This window comes from Acanthopagrus latus, chromosome 10 (assembly GCF_904848185.1).
Source record: "Acanthopagrus latus isolate v.2019 chromosome 10, fAcaLat1.1, whole genome shotgun sequence".
In the NCBI taxonomy this organism is placed as follows: domain Eukaryota; kingdom Metazoa; phylum Chordata; class Actinopteri; order Spariformes; family Sparidae; genus Acanthopagrus; species Acanthopagrus latus.
Genome location: NC_051048.1, coordinates 16,543,577 through 16,555,652, shown reverse-complemented (window position 1 = coordinate 16,555,652; position 12,076 = coordinate 16,543,577). Strand labels below are relative to the sequence as shown.

Genomic DNA, 12,076 nt, shown 5'->3' with positions numbered 1-12,076 from the left:
GGGTTGGTCAAGGGACCTTGTTTGTAACCACGTGGCCAATGAAATAGTGGCCCCGGGCTCCGGGTGTGAGAAAAGGAGAAGAGTGCTCTATGAGGGCCTCTCCAGAGGACTAATTTATGAGCATCCTGATCAATGGGTTAATTAAGTGGAGAGACGAGAAAATGGAGAGGGCAGGGGCCGGCCTGACTAGCCAGTGGCAGAGAAGAACGGAGGAGGGACGGGAAGGCAAATGGGTGGAGGTTAGTAGGGTGACCGGTGGAGGGGTGGGTTGTGGATCCAACTGTGAGGGTCAAATTCCCATGTGTCCTTAACTAAATTGACTGGGACCGTCCAATAATTCTGGGATGGGAATTTCTTAATTTTACAGATGATTATGAACTATCGGCTCACCTGCGTCAATCAATACCACTCCACCTCTTCAGGTTTGTCAAAGTCTTGAAAAAATGAGATGTCAAGAGCGCAATCCATGGGGCAGTCTTAGAGAGACCTTTGGAAAATCAATTCAGATATTTACCTGTCAACAAAACCTCAAAAGGAGGAATACACATGTCAAGAACACACATACACACCAACCGTGCTTACACAATCCACACCACTGCGGCCATTCTGTCTTCCGGAATGTGAAGCACGTTCTCCAGCAAGGGGGAAAATGCTCATCCTTTGAAATGTGTTTATTCCCAACAAAAGCAGAGAGAGAGAGAGAGGGAGAATGAGGCAGTGGGAAAAAAAAAAGAAAAAGCAGGCCCAGGAAATCCTGCTGACTCGCAGGCTTCTAAATCGCTGCCCCCTTCTCCCATTCCCCATCTTGTTTCCATGTCCCTGGAGTTTAAACCCAAATGGAAAGAGATCGTTTCATGTTGGCACCAGGGGAGTTCTGTTGCTTTCTTCCCATGTCTTCGTTTCCGCAGGAACAACCCCACCCTGCCGCGATCCGCCATCTATAAGCAATACACGTGATCATATAGCCCAGCAAATCAATCTCACAACTCATTAGTTGTTAGCACCAGCATGCGATCAAGGTTACACTCCCTTACCCTGGCTAATTAAGGCGACAAGACCCTATCTTTCTTCCTCTAATGGAGAGCTGTTCCTCTATTTACATGCCACCTATACAATCCTGTCTCCTCCACCTTTATATTCCATACTTCTTATACCATGCTTCTTATTTCTAATCTTCTAAATTCTTAAATGCTGTAACCAAAGAATGTCCATCCTTGTTCTTTACACTTTTTCTCCCTCTTTCTTACACCTTTGGTAAATTCTAGACTGAGGGGACGTATGAAGGGCACTGCACAGGGAAGATGAGTCATTTTCACCGAGATACTGTAGCCTGAGGGTAGCAGATAAGTGCACTCAATAAAGTTCGGTACGAGTCAGAACACTGACATTTATGTTCCTGGTGCTGTGAGCTGCTACCTGTGCAAGTATAGTCTACAAAAAAAAAATCAGCTCATGCAGGTTGTTTGGCCCAGAAGTCATCCACAGAGATTGGAATTTACCCCCTCTTCCCTGCTACCATTTGTCAGCAGAAGAATTGCCTCAGCCTTGAGAGACAGTGTGAAGAGCCACAGATGAATGATTTAACCGACACACATTGTTTTCTATGAGGGATGGAGGATACACATGCCGCATCCTTAAACATTAAGAGAAAACAAAAGGAAAACGCCTTTGGTTAAAACAAATCAAGAAAGAAAGGCGTGCCAGAGGTTTTGGGGCATTTGCTATTTACTGTGCGCACAAAGGAAGAATCGTTCACTGTTTGTGTGTGTTTTTGTGAGTGTGTTGTGTCCCTGTTCATCCTCAGGGTTAGTGTTTTCTTTGCTGATTGTGACAATAACAGCGACGATCATTGCCTGCTTGGCATCATCGAGCGCGAAACTCTAACGCTGCCATTCTGGTGCTCATTCATCACTGTCGTGGCTCCTGCTTTCATTTCTAACCAGCATTCATACTCACACGCACATACACACAAACTAAACCAGAATCTAGCAAAGGCCTGTCAAAGAAGAGAAATATTAATTCGCTGCGTAAGAACAGGCTTATTCTTTTCATTAGCGCCCGCCATCACGACAGTTAAAGCCCAGCAGCCTAACAATGCATCAAGTGGAGCTCGACGGCACACGGAAGTACTTGAAACGCTCCATTTGCTCAGGGGTGGAGGGGTTGAGGCTCAATTCTCAGAGTAAGGTCGAAGAGGTGACGTGCAACTGTACACGCATGCATGCACCCACACGCATCGGCTGCCTACCGATACATTTCTCAGCAGCAGAGGAGGTTGTGACTGTGTTGCTGTAAGCAGCTCATCCAGACCTCCTCTCGATAGCGGCACCAAGCCCTGGGAGACCGACGGCAGCAACTGGTATCAATGCGTCCTCAAGTGTCGCTATTAGCCGGCATCTCTGTCCACGCCTCAAAACCCGCTGTCACTTATGTCAACAAATGGGCATCAAATCGATTATCGGCATAGCCTGTACTATGGGACAGCCACTGGCTATGCCGACACAGAGGCTCATTATGTGTGACCGACTGAGACTGGCACTCAGTGCGTGTCTGCCAGCACAAGAGGGAAATACGTGTGTTTTATAACAAACCCCTCATCATTATACAGTGCAGCCACAGTGATAGCACTTCAGCATGTTGGCCAACACAGCCACTACTGCTGCTTCTTCCTTTGCCAGCATTACCATTCAACTGGTCTTTCTCTAGCTAGTTGTTAGGGCTTTCGGCTGACAGCTCATACTAATACGTGTGGTGGTGTGTCAGCCCATACTAATGTGTGTACACCAGCAGGGAAGAGGTAGCATATAGCAGATGTTAGGAGTCCAAAATAGAGATGGCGGCGTTGTAATGTTTTTAGGCATTCCTCTGCCTTTCTCTCTGCCTTTTATACAGTACACTCCTTCAAAGCTTGCCTTTCCGAAGCCCCCTCCTGTTTGCTTTTCAGCTTGCTACCTCCACTCTTTTCCATTCCTTGAGACATCCGCGGTCACTTGACTTTCAGAGCACATTCTCTCCTCCTCTCTCTGTGTGTGTCTGGGGTAAGAGGGCAGGAACAGCGGCCTGCCTACCTGCCTGTCTCCAGACCCGTTGACCCGGAGCTTGTTTGCGATGCTGAGGGTTTACTGCGGAATACTCGCGAGAATGTGGCTCCTCCTGACCTTGAGATGCTGTCAATACCATAACTCGCTCAATTACTCCAACATCCCCTATCGATGGCCAAATGTAGCCTAACACGCGGCAAGATCCACTGCAGCGCCGCGGGAGACAGCGCGCAACTGTAATGAGTAACAAGCGAACAAAGAGGGATTTTTCATGAACACATTAATCTCCAAAGTTATGTTGCAGTGAGATTTGTGTATAAAATCCCTGGACTACGGAAAGGATTGCAGAGGGGTATTAAGGACAAAAAGCAAAACACGCAGGTAGAATTCCCATGAATGCAGCAGAGAAATGCAGGGAAGTCGCTCAGTTTGCCAGAGGGATGAGCTGCACTGCTCAGAGCAGCATGGATTCCAACTGTCAGTCAATCTGATTGGCCAGAAAGCAGGATGTATTTAATCCCGGCTGTTGCTGACTCCAGTGCTGTTGATTCCATCAAATCTGTATCAAGCTTTCTATTCAGAGTCCAACTCTGCAACACAGGAGCATGAAATCCCATTGTAGCCTTGCACCTCTGTTATGAATGGAATTATTTGTTCGGAAATCACTCGACAGTGGTTTTAATCTTTGCAGGTTGTCTATTGTCAGGGGGAACGTGGAGCTGTATCCAACCTACCGCACTGTCAAACTTGAGAGGGGAGCGAGCACTTCGGAGCTGGCCGATGGGTGTGCTCTGGGTGGTTTCTCACTGTCTCTGTGACTTCCTTTGGCTTTTATCTCTTTGAAAGAGAGAGGAGAAAATGTTCATTGATCTTGGCCGGTGGTCAGCCTGGTTCTAGCAGGAGATGGGAGGGGTGGCGATGTGAAGGTTGCTGCTGCTATTAACCGGAGATTTGAGGAGCGGACATCAGGTTTTTTTCGATCAAAATGTGTCAGACAGCGTTCAACCTTGATCTAACCTTAATGAGCCCACCGGGGACAATACGGCACCGTTCGCCTCTGGTTGATGGACAACATGAGGGTTTGAAGACACACGGAGGAGGCGGAGGAAGACATATTTGAAGAGACTGTGTGCGGAAAGGACTTGGGGAGACAGAAATAATATACTGCAATACAGAAAAAAGAGGACGACTGAGGCAGAAGGAAAAGAGAGAAAAGAGAGAGGGGGAATGGAGCTGAGACAAGTAATGGCTCTAACCCCTCATCCCCATCTTGCACCCCAGAGAGCAAAGCAAATTCAACAGGCTCAGACAAAGGAGAGAGATGAGCCACTGTGGTGGGACTGTGGGAGACCAGCACTATAAAGAGAATCACAACAAAACAGACAGGCTGAGCAGGGAAGATGGAGGTACTTGTCTCAGGAAACAATCCTCAACAATATAATGTAATCTTTTCCTTTTTCTCTTTCAATAACTCCGAAAGGAAATTGCCAGATCAATAGTATTCACCACCACATACGCAAGAACTGCATAACAACAACAAAAAAAATGGACATCCAAGTTTTGCAAATGCCTCTCTTTTTTTTTTTCAGCTCCACAAACTCGGAGTAAATAAGACATGCTAATGCTTAGGTTTGCTCATTTTGACCACAATAAAATATTTGGTCGTAACGATTTAATGTCGGGATTCTGCACAGCACCAGAGAACATTGTTTACTGGGCTTTATCACAAAGAAAAAAAATGCAGCCTCCAGCACTTTGGATATTGCAGCAGTCGATGTGTTGATGTCAGTTGTTTTTTTTTGATGAAATTTGCAGCCTTAATACATACGGACACATGCTGGAGCACAGATACGAACCGGTGAAAACAAACCAAAAGCTTCAGGTTTAAAATCTTTGCGGGGCTTATCCTTCCAAAAAGATGCTGCCATAGCAACGACACACACTTCTTGCCGAAAAAAAACAGACAGGCTCCCTTTGAACCAAATGAAGGAGTCGGACACGAATGAATGGAGGGGAGAAACAAATGAATACACGAATGAGGGATAAAGGAGACATGCGGAGTGTATACGGTCTCAGAGAGTGGCCGCCGACACAAGTCAACGAACATGTGCAGAAGTCTGTGTGATTACATGCCGAGAACGGTGCTCAAGGGAGAAGAAGGGGTATATTCCCATTGTGAGCAGCTTGTTGTTAATTACCAAGCCTTCCTTTATAAAAAAAAAAAAGAAGAGAACCCATTGTGGAGCTATTCCATTTAATCAGCTCTATTTTCTACTCGAGAATCAGCAAAAAACGGAGTACGATGGTGGAGTTTAGTGGTAACACAGAGGAGGTCCAAGCAACAGGCACGTGTTGGAGAAACTGCTCAGAGCCGCAATGATTCATCGATTAATCTTTTAGTCGATGGAAAGAAGCTTGTCAACTGTTCTGACAATCGATTATTGTTTCAAGCTCAAGTGTCAAAATTTGCAGCTTCTTAAAAGTAAGGATTTGCTGCTTGTCTTTGTCATTAATGATCGCAAATGAAGAGTCTTTGGGTTTTGGACGGTTGGTCAAAAGAAGCAATGTGAAAAAGACACTGGGAAATTACGGTTTGTTTGTTTTTTGGCATTTTGTAGACAACGCATTAATTGGCTAATCGTCAAATGTGCACACAGGTCCCCACAGTTATTGAATATTCCATCAAAAATACAACCACTAACTGAGCCTTCAAGTTGGCTGAGATGCGGAAAACAAATTTTCACTGATGGGTAAACAAAGTTGTGCCAGCTGTGCTGAAAGTACATTTCCGCACCTTCAAAGCAATAACTGACACACATTGTTCCCTTTCCTCGTCTTCTCGTAACAAAAGGGAGACATGAGCAACAGTGCCTCCCTGAGGACTTGCGTGTTCAGCCAGCCTTGGCTTGACTAATTCATTTCAACTTTGCTAAACAAACATCTAATTTCGCCAGCAATCATCAGATGAGACTCCAGTCCTCCAGTCAACATGACAGCGCCCACAATGCTGAAGATTTTTTTTTTTTTACACAGATGACATCTCTCACCTAAAATTAGCAGCATCTGCTGTCATCTCCGAAAGTCAGAAAACATCCTCACGCACTGGGGGACCTGCTGTCACTGATTTATCTCCAGTAAAAATAAATAGTGAGGGACAAAATTAGCAGCGGTAAACAGACAGATAGGGATTTTAAGGACTGTGAAAGTGCGACTGTGATGGCTATTTCAACCCACCCTGTCACAACACCAGCCTGCATCTGTTGACTGCTTGGCGACCCGCGCTAGGAGCCATCAATCTAGCCGACAACACGCTTTGAACGCTTCAGCCCCATCTGCCTCCAGCTTTGCTGCACCTCGCAGGAGATGGATGGCGCCGAGCAATGTTTTCAGGAGCCTTGCCTGCATTTGGTTGGAACGCACACACAGGAACATTTTTTGAACAAATTTTTGATGGGCAGAATGTTCAGGCACATGAAAAGGTGTGTACAGGCCTTGGCAAGGCTGTTTATATAAGGTTGTTGTAAATCAGCCGCTGACCCCGAATGAATAGAGAAGAACGCTGTATTGCATTGCTGCAGAAATGCTCTAGGATGTCTCCCCCTTTCTATGTGTACATGTTTCTCTCTTCCACACGAATGCCCGCAATCACTGTGGACTGCATTATCATGCGTCTTTTATCTCCTTTAAAAATTTCCACAGGTCCTCAAAGTTTCCAGCCAGCCGCCATCGAGATAAATAACCACTCCTCTGTGACAACATCTATTTAGCACAAGAACAGTGGCACATTTTTTTCCTCCCGCCTCCATTAAAACGCTTTCTCCCCACAGAGGAGAAGTCCCTATCGGACTATATGGGCATGCTAGCAATAAGAGAAGCCGAGCCGAGCTGAGCGGAGCTGCCTTCCCCTTCTCGTCGCCGCAGATAAGAACAGAGGTCTTCTTGTCCCTGCTGAATTCTATCATCTAGCAGGCCCTGCCGATCCGAATGCCCCACAACACCAGCCGCAGCATATAAATGCGCTCCATTCTTCATGCTGTGTGTGTGCATGCATTCGTGTTTGTGTGGAGAGAGGAGCATTTAGGGGAATATGTTCTCATGGCCATGGCGTTTCCTGGGTCTTTCGAGTACAAAGACCCCGGGAAAATATGCTCATATTAAGTTGAGGGATGATTTAACTGGTGAAGGGGGACTTTTGTGAGTGTGTGTGTGCTTCTTTTCAATCATCTCTCTGCAAGACAGGGTGGTTTTCTGGCTGAATGTCCCTTCCACTCGTATTCACTGTACTCGCATTCAAGAGAATGCACAATTCAAGAAAGCCACAGCGACCACCATATGCCCGATGACTGATCGAGAACTGATGACTTCGATTAACGAGCTCAGAAATCTTGCTCGTTAGGAGGACAGAGGAATGAGCTCAGTCCGACTGAATGGCCTCCTCTGTTTCTCTCATTCCACCACAGGAGCTCCGACTCCCCCGTTAATGGTGTGGACTTGAGGATCTTCTCTGCCGTGGAGGATCGGCGGCGCGTCTGCATGAAGCACGACTCATCCTCAACAGGTCTGACATGACCACAGGGCGAAAATACATCACAGGCTGCCACATCCAAAAGACTGTCCAAAGAGCGACAGGATGTCGATCATTCCATACATGTTTTGGGCAACACCAAATGCATTTTGAAAAGGACAGTCTGATTAAAAATTTTTTAAAAAGAAAGAAAGAAACATTTGCACATAATTTCTCTATTCTGCCCCAATTTAGTGATCTTGATGCACATTTTTTTCACTAGGCATCAAAGATTATCTTCAAGTACACACACACACACATACACATTTAAAAATGCAAACTTCAGAGGAATGATCAGTTAGACCAACACATTTTACAGTGTCATTTCATGCCTTCGGCAAAAATCAGCACAGACCCTGTAAACCTCAGCCTACCTGGTAATGTGTGATCCTCTGGTGCTGGTGGGGTGCCAGATGCCCACCGATGTTCCTTGTTTTTTGCTGTTGTTGTTGTTTTCCTGAGATTTCGTCCTTCTCCTCCTCCTTGTCCTCTTCAACAACCCTCCCTCCAGCAGTGGTAAATGTCAAGCGAGCAAAAAGAGCTCGCTTCTATATAAAAAATAAATAAATAAACAAATAAACAAAACCTTTCCAAAAAAAAAAAAACAAAAAAAAAATGTCCCCCGACAGCACCACCTCGTTCAATCCAACCGGGCCGGCAGGTGGGACTTCATGACTGCTGGAGACAGCGACAGTGAAGGCTGGATAGCAGAAATCAAGCCCGCTCTACTGCATTAGCCGACACATACAGGATATTGTATGATTCCCCATCCGAGCGGGCGGGCTCGGCTCAGCTCAGCTCGGCTCGGCTCGGTAAACGTCTTCTCCACCACGGCAATATATTAATTAATTTCTCGGCTGACAGTCCGGTTTGCCTCGGGGAGAGTGTCTCTTTCTATCGACGCTTTAACGAAACACCCCGTGTCCGTGTCCGTATCCGCGGGGTCTTGGTGGTTCTGACAGCCGGGAAGTGTCACCTGTGTGGGACCCCCGGTGGTCGCGGCTGCTCAGGTTTTTTCGAGCGTTTTTTCTGGGACGTCGTCGATAAATCCTCGATAAATCCCCCTTCATGCGAACTCCGACGCCGCCGAAGTCACGTTGCAAGCCTCGGCTCAGCTTCGGCTCGTCGTGGACTGCGCTGTCGCCGGGTAGTCGTGTGAGAAGATGCCGCCGCTGCTGCTTCCGTCGCCGCCGCTGCTGCTGCTGCTGCTGTGTGGCTGCCGTGACCGCTTCGGCTTGGCTGTCGCACGCGCGCGCACGCTGGCAGGCACGCACGCACTCAAGCTCGCTCGCTCTCGGCGTGTGATGCGCGCCGCAGTGTCCTCCCTAGCAAGCTGGTCGCCTTGGCAACGCTTTCCTCTGACCTCAATATGGTCGCTCCTATGCTAAAACAAATGTGCGGCGTTTCGGCGCAGTTTCCGCCGCGGTGACAGCCTCTCGCTGGAGTCAGGTGTCAGTCCTGAGTGGCACCCCCCCCACTCTCTGTGTGCGGAGGTTGTGGTCTGCAGCCCTTTTCTGCTGGAGGGATGCGAAAAATGAACGCCGGGGAGTTTTAATTTTTTTTTTCGGCATCCCTCTCTCCTCCTCTCCTCCGCTCGCATCCAGCCGGGCAGATCTGCATCAGCGTGACGTCAGAGGACGTTAAAGGGATACTAGCCCCTTTTTTCTCTTTCTCTCTCTCTCTCTCTCTCTCTCTCTCTCTCTCTCTCTCTCTCTCTCTCTCTCTCTCCTCCACTCCATCCATCCCTTCACCCTGGCCTGCATCTTTCCTTTTTTCCTTTCCTTTCTCCGTTCAACCCAGCCACCACCAGCATCCCTCTTTAACCCGGCCGCCCTCCTCCACGTCCTCTCCATCCATCGCAGAGAAACGTCCATAAGATACACGTCATGTAGTTTCCCCCGTAAACTCAGAGAACATTTAATTCTATTTCTCCCCCGGCTAATCCCTACAGGAGGCTCACCATGTTAATCACTGATGGATACATATCACCGGGAGCCAAACAGGGTATTAAATGAACTTTATAGCGACACCACAGAAGATAAAAAAGATATAACATACAGTAAAATTAGGATATGCGCTCACTAATCATCGCTACAAGTCCCTTTTGCAATGTTATTGAGGATTTTTTTATTTATTTTTTTTCTGTGGTGGGCTGCTGAGTTCACCGCCACCGCTCATTCATATTCTTTATGTTTTACTTTAAGGGGTAATAACCATCTAACATCCAGCATGCCTGGGTCCCTGCTCTCATCAGTGCAGATGGTAATGGCTGTGCGGTGGCAGCACCTGCTCCTCTGGATGCAGGACAGCCACATGTCTGTCTTATTACCGGGGTCATAACACAGCCAAACATCTGCCTCCGTCACTCTCCCACTGCACAGCCATGTATCCACAGTTGGTGGGCCGGCACCTGCCAGAAATCCCCAGCTCATGGGATAAAAGTCTCCTAAAAAAAAAAAAAAAAAAAAAACGTTTCTGTTGCTGCTTGTTTTCCTGCTATTATCTGCCAACGCTTAAGCTGGAGTATAATGATTCCCGCCCCCAGTCACATCTAAATGATGCCCATGTGCTTCCGGGCAGCATCCAGATCTCATTGTAGAGAAGATTTACTGCTCAGCATCCGTGTGCCAGTGTTCATTCAGCTCTTCGTATAAACCCCGGGCAGGGGGGGGGGGGGGGGAGACGGGCTGCTTCTCCGCTCATGTGGGGAGCCTGCCTGTCGTCAATCAGCCAGAACATCATGTCAGCCGGTCGTGCTCTTTACCTTCAGACACATCCAGCGACCTGAGGGACATAGATGAGGCAGAGAGAGGGGAAGCGGGGGATCGCTATGGGGCTACAATCTCGGCTATCAAGACAAATTGTCTTTGGTGGTGGATGTACATTCCCCCAGTGACATCCCATCAGGCCAAGGTGAGGGTGGGAGAAGGCCTGCAAGTGTAGTGTGTGTGTGTGTGTTCACGTACAGGGGTGAAGTCGATGTCCTACACTTGATAGACCCTTGCAGAGGAATCGGCGTTAATGGCCCACCAGGGAGGCCTGACAGCTGAGCCCACGTTCACGCGTACACACTCGCACACGTTCACCTGAGTGCCTGTTTCACACATCTCCTTGTCTCCGATGGACTACACCGATACACGGTAACACACACACATGTATCATGGCATGCATGGTCCCGTAACACACACGCTATCCCTTCCCTGCACACGGACACTCCCAGATGTGATCCATGTTGTGTTAGAGGTCAGTTTGCCACTGTGGAGCCCCAGGGGGAGCTGCTGGTCTGTGGAGAATTCCTCTGCATTGTTTCTGTATGTTCTATATGCCTCCAGAATGCCATAATGATGCTTGATTAGCACAGTCCAGTGTAAAAAGGCCTTTTGGGAGAGACACATCTTTTATCTGTCTCTGGGCTTTCAGGAGGTTGGAGCAGAACACCCAAAGGCAAAATACTCACATGGCACACACACATAAAGGCATGTATTTACAGAAGACTGTAACTGCCAGAATCATAAATGAATAAATAAATGATGGAATAAATAGTTTAAATGTATTTATTTCTTACACACACTGAAATGAAAGAGAGAAAATACATATGAGAACACTGGTAAGATTGCGAAGATAAAACTGATGTGAGATTTGTAGGTTTATAAGTAAATAAAGGAATATTGAATACATGCATAAGTTAATAAATTGGGGAATTAATACAAAAGTGAAAATAAAAAATAAAACTGAAATGAAATGTATGATACATTTCTTTTCCTTAGTTTCTTTTTGTTCCATTTAAAGGTGCACTGTGCAGTTTTGGGGAACGAATTCTAATCAGAAGAGAAACATCTTTATTGACTGATTCTTTTTTTTTTTTTATGCGTAAACAAATGCTGTCTTCTTTTTCATGACATAAAAAACTTAACAAAGAATACTGACCATAAAGGACAACACAATTTCATACTGTTTTGTTTACATGTGGTGGACCCTGCCGCCTTTCTTTGTTCCCGGGGCCTTATTTTCTTCCGAGAACCCCTTGTTCATTCAATTATTGAGAAAATAAATATTTCCTAGTTGGTATTATTACCTCATTAATATCATAAATAATACAATTCTAAGTTTGAGTTTCTTATCCAAAACTACAAAGTGCCCCATTAATGGCATACTAATTTATTTATCAAGTTTTCCTACTTGCTTATTTATTTTTGAGTTTGGCATCGTCGATCCTCCGCACCCATTGTCGCATATGTAAATGCATGTACATACGCGTGTCCGCGCAGCGGTAAGACATTATCACACGTACGCACATGGCTGCGGATTTAATATTCCATTAACAACGGGCTGCTACATTCTACGATGTTACAATCAAATAATTTGTTTGCTCGGAGGTGTTTGCAGTAATATGTCACCGCAATCTCATAAAGCCATTAACCTTTTCTGTCGAAGGTGCCAAGAAAGCCCATTTTCTCTCCGCCTAATTTAC

General features: G+C 46.5%; 1 protein-coding gene across 4 annotated transcripts in view; it reads right to left on the bottom strand.

The window, feature by feature from the left end:
• Window positions 1-9,211, bottom strand: part of nlgn2a (neuroligin 2a) — a 188,036-nt gene extending 178,825 nt beyond the window's left edge. For 2 of the 4 annotated variants that reach the window (XR_005077265.1, XM_037111608.1), the window contains exon 1: window positions 7,980-9,211. The gene's annotated coding sequence lies outside the window, so the exon portion shown is untranslated. Of the gene's footprint in view, window positions 1-6,275; window positions 6,294-7,979 lie in introns of those variants that run through there. The other 2 variants (XM_037111610.1, XM_037111609.1) reach the window with 2 other exon arrangements.
• Window positions 9,212-12,076: the final 2,865 nt, after the last annotated feature.